The sequence below is a fragment of the Sciurus carolinensis genome, chromosome X (assembly GCF_902686445.1).
Source record: "Sciurus carolinensis chromosome X, mSciCar1.2, whole genome shotgun sequence".
Taxonomy (NCBI): Eukaryota; Metazoa; Chordata; class Mammalia; order Rodentia; family Sciuridae; genus Sciurus; species Sciurus carolinensis.
In genome coordinates, this window is record NC_062232.1 from 17,271,393 (window position 1) to 17,284,547 (window position 13,155).

Sequence of the window (13,155 nt, forward strand, 5' to 3'; positions counted from 1 at the left end):
ACCAGTAGACCAAGGAGTGGGTATGTGCAGAGCTGATGACAGCCTGTCCTTACTTGCCCTCCAAAACTTAAGAATTGAACCACTCAGCAGTCCAGATTAAGCTTTTCCCTAGTTCCTAACACATACCCAAGTTTGAGATCTATTGACACAGACAGAAGAGCTGAGCTCCCATGTTGCAACTTGGATTTCCTTGGCCACAAACCATACCTGAGATCTTGTATCTTCTTCACCAATCCCATCCTAAGACAATACCTGAGCACACCTATAACCTGACCCACAGCTTCCCTGCCATCACTCTAATTTTCCACAGTCCAGTTTGCCTTACTTAGCTCTCACTCTCAACCTGCCTACTCCAAAACAGAAAACCTAGGCCAGTACAAGAACAGGGTCAGGCAAAAGAGGATATGGGAGCCCAGAGAAACTAAACTTTGAATGTCAAATTGCAAAACTATTAATGTGATTTTTAAAAAAAATTTTTGTGCCCTGAGCACCTCACTTTTAAAAAGGTACTCACTCACCAGGTGCAGTAGCACACACCTGTAATCCCAGCGGCTCCAGAGGCTAAGGCAGGAGGATCACAAGTTCAAGTCCAGCTGTAGCAATTTAGCAAGGCTCTGAGCAACTTAGCGAGACTGTCTCAAAATCAAAAATAAAAAGGGCTGGGGATGCAGCTCAGTGGTTGAGTACCTCTTGGTTCAGTCCCCAGTATTAAAAACAAAAACAAAAACAAAACAAAACAAAACAAAACAAAAAGAAACAGGTACTCACTCTCATGAACAAAGCACCAACCTATATTTGCATGCACCTTAAGAGTGCCTCCTTAAATGTTGTACTCTGGGCACCTCCCTTGCCCAGACATGATACCCACACATCTCTGATATGACCCTCAACATCTCTTAAGACCCAGAACAAAGGAACTGAGGTTACCTTGGGTTCTTTGATGGTTATTAAAATGTGTAATATGGGCTTCTAAGTCTTCCAAATGTAACAATATGACCACAATAATACTGCGTGTAACAAACCATCCCAATTTTAGCAGATTAAAAAAGTCTCACAGAAAGTATTCTCTAAATAATGAAAAAAGAAAAAGTCTCACAAATCTATAAATTGTATGGGATACTGCTCCAGGCTACACTGGTTAGAGCAGCTCTGCTCCACCTGTCTCTCATCCATCTCCTGGGATTGAAAGACTAGCTTTAATGTGTTTCTACCATAGGTGGAAGAGGTATACCAGAAATAGATCCCTCTGAGGAAGCACATTTTTAACCCCTGCCTATATCTCATATTGGCCAAATCAAGTTACATGACCAAGCCCAATGTCAAGGCAAGGGGTTTAAACACTTTATTCTCAAAAAGACAGTCAGTGAATGACTTCAAAGCTATTTGGCAAAGAGCATGGTTACACAGAGGAAGGGATATTCTAGTCAATTAATCTACCTTATATAGTAATGATACTTATGATGATGATACATGAAATAATGCTATTCATCGGGTACTAACTATGTGGTTAATAATAGTATATTTATTATTTCATTTGATGCTTAGACCAACCTTATAAAATAAATACAATTATCTCCATTTCCAAAAGAGGATATGGGAGCCCAGAGAAACTAAGCATTGAATGTCAAATCACACTACTATGAAGTTCCAGATCTATGATTCAAATTCAGGTAGTCTATCTTAAATTCCATGTTCTTTTCACACCAATATGGTTCCAATGACAGATGTTTAGTTTGGAGGCAAAAATGTCTGATTTCCTGGGTTAGGGTTTGTAGCTCAGTGGTAGGGTGCTTGCCTAGCATATGCAAGGCCCTGGTTCCATTTCCAGCACCACAAAAAAGAAAAAAGTTTATTTCCTGATGTGAAGAGCTAGCAGTAGATATATATTACTAGATAATTCAGGGATAGAATTATTAGAGCTTATTTCCTTCTGGAGTGGGGGTTTTCAAGAGCATCCCAGGACAACCAGAGTCAGAGTCTAAATTAAAATGGTGGAATGAGACAGACATCATTACATGTATGGTTACATGAATGGTATGACTCTACATCATGTACAACCATAGAAACAAAATGATATACCCCATTTGTGTACAACAAACCAAAATGCAGACTGCAAAAAATAAAGAAATAAATAAAAAGTGCACAGTAAGGTGCATTAAGAGTCCAAAAGGAGGATATTAATTTATCACACATTCAAAACTCAAGTCTCAAGATAAGAATAGGTGAGCCAGAGGAGTAAACAGGTACAGAAGGTGAAGAGCAAAATGGGGATATAATATGGGGTCACCTAGAAAGCTGTTATAACCAACAATCCAAAAACTTAATGGTTCATGATGGAAGTTCATTTCTCTCACTCATGTCATAGCCCTTGGCAAGTTCAGGTTTAGGACATAATGAGGGGAGTCTGCTCTATAGCAGTTAATCATTTGGGAAACTAGATTTGATTATAGCTCTCCCACATGGCTGGGTATCATCACCCCTGAGTGTCATCATCCCTGTAAGCTGGATGATCCTAGAGCATATGAATGTAAGAGTTTATTGGCCCACACTTGAAATTTCCACTCAGATTTCATTGGCCATAATTCAGTAACATGGTTCCAGCAAAATTCAAAGAAAGGTGGCAAAACCATCTTTGCAATAAGTGGCAATGGATTTTAGTGAATGACTAATAGCTTTGACTATGAAAGGAAATCAAGAATATGTGTCTTGCTTGGGGCTGAGTTGCCCAGAATTTTCCTGGGTACCCTGGAGTAAATCAATAATCAATATGGACAGGTCTGTTTTCTACCTGTGGTTAGATTGTTATTTGGTCTCAATTCACCACGACTCAGCACTGACACCTTTGCCATGACCTTATTATGGGCAGAATATATTTCTCTATCCCTTGAATGTCATTTGGCCATGTGACGTGCTCCAGCCAATAAAATGAGACAGAAGTGAGAGTGTGACAGTTCCAAATGTAGGCCTTAATAGAGCTTGTGCTTCTGCTTTCTCTCTTGTGCATTTGCCTGTAACATGCCTAGGCTGTCCCACTGGTCTCAGGAGGAAAATGAGAAACACACAGAGCCACATTGTACCAGCTGAATGTAACCCAGACCTGCTGATTCCCAAGCAACTCCCAGACTTGTAAGCCAATAATCACTTTCCATTGTTTGCTGATGTGTTGATTACCATTTTTGCTATTTGATTCTATGGTTGTTTATTATGTAGCATTACTATGGCCATAGATAATGCATATGTCACCCTAGCCTCATAGCACCATTTAATTGTTACATGGCCAACAGTGCCCTCAGACCTTAGGGATAGCATTTTCAGTTATCTTCTTCAAGCTAAGTATCCTGCTGATTTTCAGGTAAATCCAAATGCAACCTACATTCTGGAATCCAAGAATGCCCAAGAAGAAAGACAAGCATTCCTCCTTGCCAACTGATTAAGTACATGATGCTGCTAACTGCATCATATTCAAAACCTCATGACTCCTAACATGTTCCACAGAAGAAGCAGATGTCATCTTGACAGGATTTCTTTGTTTTCTCAATAGATGCTACAAGAGCTGCCCATGCTCTCTAGAGCAGGCAATTTATCAAGAGATCAAGATTATTCACTGTGTTTTATTAATACATTTTATGCAGTCATACTGATTTCAAACAAAAGACTCTTCTGTCTAATTGTTTTTCCTCTCATTTGATGAGAACATTATTTTAGAACAATTGCATCAGTCCAAAAGTTATCTTGAGTATAAAATGTAGAGACTACAAAAAGTGCTTCTACCTATACTGAAGTGTCAAAAACTTCCTGAATCTGACAGCTTTGCCTGAAAATTGAAGACAACATTTTACCTTTTCCCTCCCTGTAATATCATTGTTCTTCTTTTACAGTACTGGTGATTGCACCCAGGGGCACTCTACCACTAAGCTACATCCCCAGTACTTCTTTAGATTGAGACAGGTCTTGCTAAGTTGCTGAGGCTGGCCTCTAACTTGTGATCCTCCTGCCTCAGTATCCCAAGTAGCTTGGATTACAGGTGTGTGTCACCATGCCCAGTCCATTTCAACAGGAAGACATTAGAAACCATGGAGTTCTCAGAAGAATATAATAAAGCCAGCTGCAAATCAGCCTAATCTGTTGAAGCAGTCAAGTGGCATGTTCAGATATTACCAACAAGATTACCTCTAAATTGGCCCCATACTCCTATTTCTACTAACAAAACTACCTCCTTCTTTGTGAAATTACCTCTCGGAACCACTGAGCATAGCAAGCTAACACAGATCAAAATTTTTGGAGGTGGGGATAGTTTGGATCATGTACATTGTTGCAGCCAATATAATGCACCTCCCAGATTTCCAACTACTGGAGGCATGACCCCAGATGCTGCACTTTGAAATCTATCACTGTGCTTTGGCAAAGTCACACCTCCCACACATGTAGCTTCTAATCAGTGATTGAGCATAGCATGGATACTAAGTAAGGCAGGTCTACTCCTAGAAGACAGAAAGCCTCTAATGGCCAAAATTGCCTGGTGGCATCCTAAGAGACTTTCCAAATCTTTCTTTAATTGTACAGCACTCTAGGATGCTTCCACTCAGCCTCTTGTTCTCAGATCCCACTTGCATTTTCGTCACATGGCTGTTCCATTCTTTTTTAGTTCTTTCCCATTTTCTCTCAAAAGTATTTGCCTTAATAAAAACCATGCATATTTAATCTTGTGTTGACATTTTCTTCTCTGAGGATTCAGACTTGCATATCCATACATAGGACATGTGCAGAATTGAGGGCCCTCAGATAGTCCAACTTATTTTCAGAGTCAACTGCCTACAGGAGAATGGTCTCTCTGCTCTTAAGAAAACATCCCCTTAAGAAAACCCAGTGACTTTTCTGGCTGGCTTAATATCAAATTATCTGCATTTGCTTATTATAACAATAATAACCATCTCTTGGTTATTACTATAATAATCAAAGAAGGTACATATAGTCATCCTATTTATTTACCATGTTTAATATGACTGTTTCTCAAACAAGAGGATCCTTCCACTGATGGGAATGGTAAGTACTTACCACAACCCAACTTCAAAACTTTGCAGACGCCTCGCTTACAAATAAGAAAATTCAGGTGCCGCTCAGGGCCTGCTGCTCCCGGCCTTGATTCCATCCAAACAGTTTTAAAGGGTCCAGCATTTTTCCTGAAATGAGTTTGGTGATTAGAAATCTGCAGTGAGTAATGCCCATTAGGAGAGTGCTGCTTCACAGGAAGATGGAGATTGTGAGGAATATTTTAGGAGTCCAGAAATTTCACCTGGGAATCATCTGTGTTGACAACAAGAACATTCAGCACATTAATAGGATCTACAGAAAGAAAAATGTCCCAAATGATGTCCAACTTATTTTTCCATTTTTCCATTTCTGAGAATCTGAAGGCAGGTGAACTTCCCCAACCTGGTTGTCTGGATGAATGTAATTTGGGAGACATTTTCCTAGGAGTGGAGTATATCTTTCAGCAGTACAAAGAAAACAAGGATTACTAGGACATCCTGACTATGTACCACCAGGAGTAGCAAGTGCTGGAGGAGTTGAGGCGTTGTTCGGGAACAAGGCTCCAGCCCCTGAGCAGGGGACTCTTCTGATGCAATGGGAACTCCAGACTGCAGCTGCACTGGTCATGCTGTTTTGGGACCACAGAGACACCAGCTCATGCTGAGGCCCAATTCTAGGAATGGAAATTGGTTTCTTGAAGTACCAGAGAAGTATCTATCCTTTTGTTTAGGACACAACAGATTGTTTTCATTATTGTAAGCAGAATAGTTGTAAGCCCTTACAGTTGAGGGAAGGAAAGGGTAAGCCCCATGTGGATTCTGTCAATCTTCCACAGAACTGAAGAGCTTTGATGAAAAAGCGTATCTACCCCTGAAGCCCACCTGGGAGTGGACATCACAGCCCAAAGCACTCGTGCTTCCACCTTCCTAGGGACAGCTCCTACAGATGCACAGGCCAGAGAGTGCTGGGGTCTCACCCTTAGGAACTCTGTGACCTGAGCTTTGCCCCTAAGAGAGGAGTGACCAGGACGAGGCTGGCCCACCAGCATCAAGTACACTGCACTTCACCTGAACAGATGTCAAAGACCCAGAGCCTCCTCCCTCTCATCTCTCCCAAGGCCTCAGCTGCCCAGGATCATGTGGCAGGCAAGGGTGGAAGTTAGGCAGCTGGTGGGCTCAGCATGCCTCCTCACCGCTGTGCCTGTCCAATGCCTGTTCTATGCCTGCTCTGTTCCCTCCAGGAGGTGAAGCATCAACCTCCTTCTGCAGGAAATTTCCCTTGGTTAGTATTTCCTATCTATCCTCTGAAAATTGAAATAACCCTGGAGTTCCAGAGCTTGGACAGGCAGAGTTTATGAACCTGGCCCCTCCCAGGTTCCTGCTCTGCCAAACAGCTCAATAGGCTAGGCAGGACTGTGTATCTCATGGTGGTAACATGCAGCCTCTTAGAGGCTTTTAATCATAAAACCTGGTGATACTATAATCCTGATCCTTTGTGTCTCCCATTAAATTATCTGGAAATGCAAAAAAAAAAAGGAAAAAGAAAATCCAAATTCCTTTACCTGACACAACTCTTTCATAACTGGCCCCAATTTACATTCTTAGTCCCCCCTCCCATTCCTATCAATTTCTGATGCTATCTTCTAGTCACCTACTTTCTTACTAATTCAGAAATAATTAAAATGGTATATGAAGAATAAGAGCTCCTACCCTGCTTTATCACAATAAGAACAAGATATGAGTGGTGGAGCACTGATTGCCTAGGAAGAAAGAGGAAAAGAGAATTTACATCTGAACATGACCCAATATCTATGCATTCACTCTTTTTAATTAAGGCAGTTGATCATTTCAACACAGTGCTTTTCCTATAAAAATGTTTCCACCAGCTATCAGTCTTCATATCAACAGACAACTGTTTCCCAAATGATTTTTAGTTAGCAACTTGTAAAGCAGCATTTTTATCATAGCCTGTAGGATGATAACTGAAAAAGCTAAAGTGGATTTTCCTAACCAAAGTCCAGAAGAAACCTAAATGAAATTTCTTGGTAGGACATCATCTTGGACCCTGCCCTATCCTATAAACCTTACCTGAGATGCCATGTACCATTCTGTTGAAGTTTGGCCTACCTAAATCATTCTGCTCTTTCTGAATGACATATTCCTTGTCTCCCCCTCTTCTGTAGTTCCCACAACCCTACCCTGAATTTTCAAAGCTCTTTTTCTATTATGTGCTCTAGTGATAAACTCCTCTTGTATTTTATTCCATTGGTTCTTAACTTCTCCTCCTTCATTTTTGGTCTATACCATATTTGCTACTTGATCTGTGATTGTACATCCCCTCAATGCTCAGCACACAGGGCATTGCAGCACCATTCCAAGCGAATGGCCCCAGATCAGAGTGTGGAATAGACTAGAACTGGGCAGGAGCAGAAAGGAGATTGGAGCTCAAGGCTATCATTGCTGTTGGGTGGTTTTTTAGTACCATTCCATTCCTCCCATAGAATCTTTGCTACCAACACCAAGAGTATCTGCTGTTTCTCTAAGGCTCAAATACCACCCAGAGCATTTGTTAATGAGGCTTCAACACAGACTATGGACCTGGCAATTAGTGAATAAAAACAGATTTCAAAGAAGCATTTCCTCACCAGAGCCTTTATCCAAGAAATATATTTCCTCAGAATATGATCCACTGAAAAGCAGTTCCACAAATGGAGAGGTACTTTATAAAAGAAACTATTTCCATGGTAAAATAAATCTGGGAGACTGCAGATTAAACAAAATTAGGTAAATTTTATTCATTTCTTAGAACTTTGACTGCACTCGGGAATATGAAATACCAAAAATTAGATACAGCATGAAGCAGTTCTCAAACTTATTTTGCCACAGAAGTTTTTTTTTCTTCTTTTTTTTTTTGCAATGAAGATCTATTGATGTCTAATATAGCCCAGTGTTCAGAGACTATTGTTTGGGAGACACTAACCAAAGATAATGTGTCATAATCACAGATACATAGGAGAGTAAAAATGATGGAAGACAGTTTCTGAAAAATCATGTTCCTCCCTTACCCCAAGTACCCACACAATCCTTCCTCCAAATGAGAAATTTATATTACTCTGGATTTCCACCCTTCTGACAATTCAGTTTGGTTAGAGTGACCTTGAGAAAGTTACAAACCTATCTCAGGCATGGTTCCTTCATTTATGGCAACTGGCCATAAAGATATATCTTCCCACTCTAGTTCTCTAAGCTATAAGAATTAATGAAGCCATTCCTAAGGAGTGATGTGAATTCCTTGGAGAAAGTCTCTATGTAAATACAAGGCCTTGTCATCTTAAATACTGTGGATTTATGTCCTGAACTACACAGAGACAAGCACAGAGACAGAATACCTCCATTACTTTTCAAATCCATAGAAGTCTGATCAAGACATTAGCCTTTCGGCCACTGTCATTTATAGTGTCCTCCCAGACCTTACCTTTTCACATGAAATTAAAATTTCTTCCTCTGTTAATTAATAAGATGTGGCAGCAATGTGTCCATGAAAAGCATAAAACCTTAGTATTTCAGCATTAATATTTCTAAGATCTAGAAAAGGTAAAGGAACCGCAATGTATGATACATGTATATTGTAATATTTATTTTCACAATGGAGGAAAGGGTCAACACGGAAAGAGTGAATCAAGCTTTTCATTATTTATGTAAGTTGACCTTTGAGACCTAATTCTTAAGTGTTTAATTGCATGAAGGGAAAATTGAAGCAAGATTTCAAATTAACTTGGCATGAAGACTTTTTTATGTCAGAGATTAAACTAAGGGGCATTCAACCACTGAACCACATCCCCAGCCCTTTTTAAATTTTGTTTTGAGATAGTGTCTCGCTAAGTTACTCAGAACCTCGCTAAATTGCTGAGACTGACTTTGAACTTGGAATCCTCCTGCCTTAGCCTCCTGAGCTGCTGGGATTTCAGGTGTGCACCACCATACCAGGCAATGTATTTTAATTACATCAAGAAATACAGACTGCTTTGGTGATCTGGATATGTGGTATTTGAAACACTGGGTAATTGGCTCTCATAATTTTTGCTACAGACCAGTTTTTAAAAATTTTATCCTTACTTGACAAATGATAATTGTAGATACTTATGGGCTACAATGTGAAATCTCGATCTTCATTTACAGTATGAATGATGGAGTCAGGCTAATTAACAATCCACCACCTCACATACTTACCATTTGTATGGTAAAAACATTTCAAAATCTACTTTTTAAAGAAATTTTGAAATATATAATGCACTATTATTTATTATAGTCACCATGTGTGCAGTAGATCACTATGGCACAAAGTTTCAGTTCCACAGTTCTCTCTTTTTCTATGTTAATAAGTGAGCCAGAGGGGAAAAAAAACACAAATGGTGGAATGATCAGAAACATGAACAAGATGTCTGTTTTAAGTAGCAGCAAGAGACAGAAAACACATGATATTGATTGACTAATGTAAATTTGACCAAATTCACGTTGGTTTTGGGTGATCTTGAGCTAAATAGATATGGAATGTGTGGCTCATAGAAAACAGCTGGTTGTACTCACATTACAATTTTTCAAGGATTCTAGTGCTTTGTACCTAATTTATTCTTGTTTCTTACCTGCCCCCAGGGAATTCTTTGTTAGAACTGAGTTCTTGCTTCTATATAAAGGTATCCTTCCCACCTTGAGATCTGCCATCTCCATTACCACAATCTTTCCTCTGCCCAAAAGGCTTTTTATCTCCTAACCTATAATTTTCCTTTTGCTCCCACTCTACCTCAAGAAAAATTCCTCAATCCTTTAGAGATAAAATGACAACTGAGAAGTCTGAAAAATCCCAAGCTGTCCCTTCAGTTTTTCTTAAAAACACTCACCCAATTTAGACTCCAGGGAGATTCTTGGACTCTGCCTTATCACTTCTACATGCACCTCAAAGTAATGATCTTAATCTAAAATTCAAAATTACCTGTTAGGAATGAATAGCAATTCAAAGCAGTCATTCTCTGTTTTGATTCTCTGACATATCCCCATTAAATAGTCTCATAGCCTACAAGCATGTGGGAGATGATGCAGGTGGAAGTGAACGATGTTAGGTAATGTTGAATCTTAAAGAATTTCCTTGCTGCCATTGAGACTAGCTACATGGCAAAAAAGAGTAAATCTTCCTATTCCATTACTTGATTCAATAAATGATGTAGGAATAGCCCGTGTATTATTATTGGAAATTGAATCTAGTATTTTCATTATTTTTAGTTCACCATGGTATGAAGACATAGAGAAATTGTCAAAACCTGTGATACAATGAGAAATGCCATAAGATCTTTAAAATTCATTTGAATTCATGGGAATTCAAAAATATTATAAGAAAAGGGGAAATTGTTTAACATATTATTATTTCTTTAGCTCTCCTGCCAAATTTTAAAATATTTAGTCATTCATTAAAAATCCGTTGAACACCTATTAGGTATTGCTACTGGCACCATGCTGACCATTGTTTATAGATTTAATGGTCAAATAAAACAGAATGAATTACAGATTATAAGCCCCTGACTATTGTTCCCAATAGTTTCCTGAGCAGTCTTGCTGGCTAGCTCACATAAAGGAGTACATATAAATTCTAATTTGAATCATCCTAAAGCAGGGTATGCACTGACCCCACACTTTCCATTGTATCATATTCAGCAATATTGGCCTATGTATGTATTTCTCCAACCTCATAGACATTCAAATAAACAATTTGTGATTAATTAATAATAGTAAAGTTGTATAATGACAGCATAGTAGATGTATCAGCAGAGTCCAGAGATTGGTCCAGAATGGGACCAATCTTGGCATGAAAAAATTGAAGGAAACTACTCAAAGCGACATGTTTATCTATATTTCTTCCCTGTAGATCATGTTTATGTGCAATGCAGCTCTATTTTTCCCAAAATAATATAAGTATATTGTTTTGACCTTAATTTTCCAGTTAAACTTATGTTACTTCTTTAAACCAAAATCAGGGTTCCTCTACTCTGGCTTCCACTTGTGATAGAAAGAGTTAAAAGTAATTTACTTCAAATTTATAATTTTTCCTGAACCCTTCAGAGAGTTGAAGCCACAGAACAAGCAAGTGACAGTGGCAATAATGTAAAACAATCACAACTCTCATACATTGTTGGTAGTAATAAAAAAAAACCAGTAGAGCCACTTTTAGAAAATAGTTTGGTGACTTTGAATAAATTTAAACATATACTTACCATACAGACCAACAATCAATAAATAATGTGGTTATTTATATTCACACAAAAACCTGCATGAAATTGTGTGGATATTCGCATAATTACAAATTTGGAAATAACTCAGATATTTCTGTTGATGGATTGTTAAATAAATTGTGGTATATCCATACAAGTGAATACTACCCAGCAATAAAAAGAAATGAACTATTAATTTGTTCAATATCAGGACAAATCTGAAGTGCAATTTACTGAATGAAAGAAACCAGACCCAAAAAGCTATATATTACATAATTCCATTTGCTTTGGAAAAGATGAAAAAGTTAGGAATACGAAACAGAGAAATTATTGTCAAGAATTGCAGAGTAAGGGAGAACGGACTATAAAGGAAATTTGGGGATTGATGGGACTATTTTTTATGTTACATGTTTTTTATTTGTTCTTTTTAGATATACATGACTGTAGAATGTACTTTGACATATTATACACATATGGAGTATAACTTGCCACTCTGGAAAACAGTATGTAGTTTCCTCAGAAAACTTGGAATGGAACCACCATTTGATCCAGCTATCCCACTCCTCCGTCTATACACAAGGGACTTAAAGTCAGCATACTACAGTGACACAGTCACATCAATATTTGTAGCAGCTCAATTCACAACAGTCTAAACTATGGAACCAACCTAGATACCCTTCAACAGATGAGACTGTTTTGTAAGGGACCATGGAGATGGATATATGCATTTGTCAAAACCCATAGAGCTATACATCACAAAGAGTGAATTTAACTGTACATGAATTAAAAAAAAAATCAGTCTGAATGTGGTAGAAAAGATAGTATGCAGTTTATGAAAAATCTAATTGTATTATAAATGAATTGTATAACCACCTGAAGGTGGTGAGGAGAAAAAAGAAGCTGACTTAAGTCATGTTGGAAAGCAGTGATTTGATGGTATACTTTAAGACTAAAGGCAAAAACAACAGTAAAAAAACACTGTAATTGGTAAATTTGTTTTTCACAGGGTTATGGGTTAACAATTCTAAAACTATGTGTATTTCAGAAGAGAAATGATTAAATGCATTGTAGGTAGAGAGAGCTGGGTTCTCAAGGTCAGCAAAAGAAGTTATAAAGGAGGGAGGCTAAAATAAACCCTGTAGTACTACAGAGATATCAATAAAAACTCATGATTTTAAAAACATACATATACAGGTAAACAGATGCAGAAAGAAATATAGACGTGTGTATGCACGATACCCCAGTTGCAATGTTTACATATAAGCATCCCAATCTTTGTTTCTAAATACCATTTTCCAACAAAAGGAACCAGAACTCCTTGAAGAACTGATTGATTCCTTGGCTGTGACAGAAAAAATCCAAAATGAACCTAGAGCATGTTTTAATACCACAAAGAAGTGCCTAAAAATAAAAATAAAAAGCAGAACAAAAGGAAGGAGGCCTGTTTAAAACTCACCCAGAAGAGCTTCCAATGGTCATAGTTGGAATAACTTTAGCAACAAAAATGATCACAACATGTACTTAACCCTAAGAATAAATAAATATTCATGAGTCAATGCTAATGTAAATAAATAATTGAATAGATAAATATACAATAAAGAAAGGACAAGGTCTCCCTTAGAGAAGAACTCCAATACAGGAGGAATGAGGAAAAGGTGCATACTACTATGGAAAAGCCATAGTAGTAATTGCTGTAGGCAATTGGTGGCAATGGATGCTAAATTTTGTTTGCAAATTTTTTTACATTGGCCATAATTATATTTTTTTCATTTTTTCATTAATGTATTTTTTTAAATTTTTATTTAGCTTTTAATTTTTTACAGACTGCACTTGGATTAACTGTATACAAATGGGGTACATCATTT

General features: G+C 38.0%; 1 pseudogene; it reads left to right on the forward strand.

Annotated features, from left to right (window-relative positions):
- Positions 1-5,185: 5,185 nt before the first annotated feature.
- LOC124971299 (endoribonuclease YbeY-like) lies at positions 5,186-5,621 on the forward strand (annotated as a pseudogene).
- Positions 5,622-13,155: the final 7,534 nt, after the last annotated feature.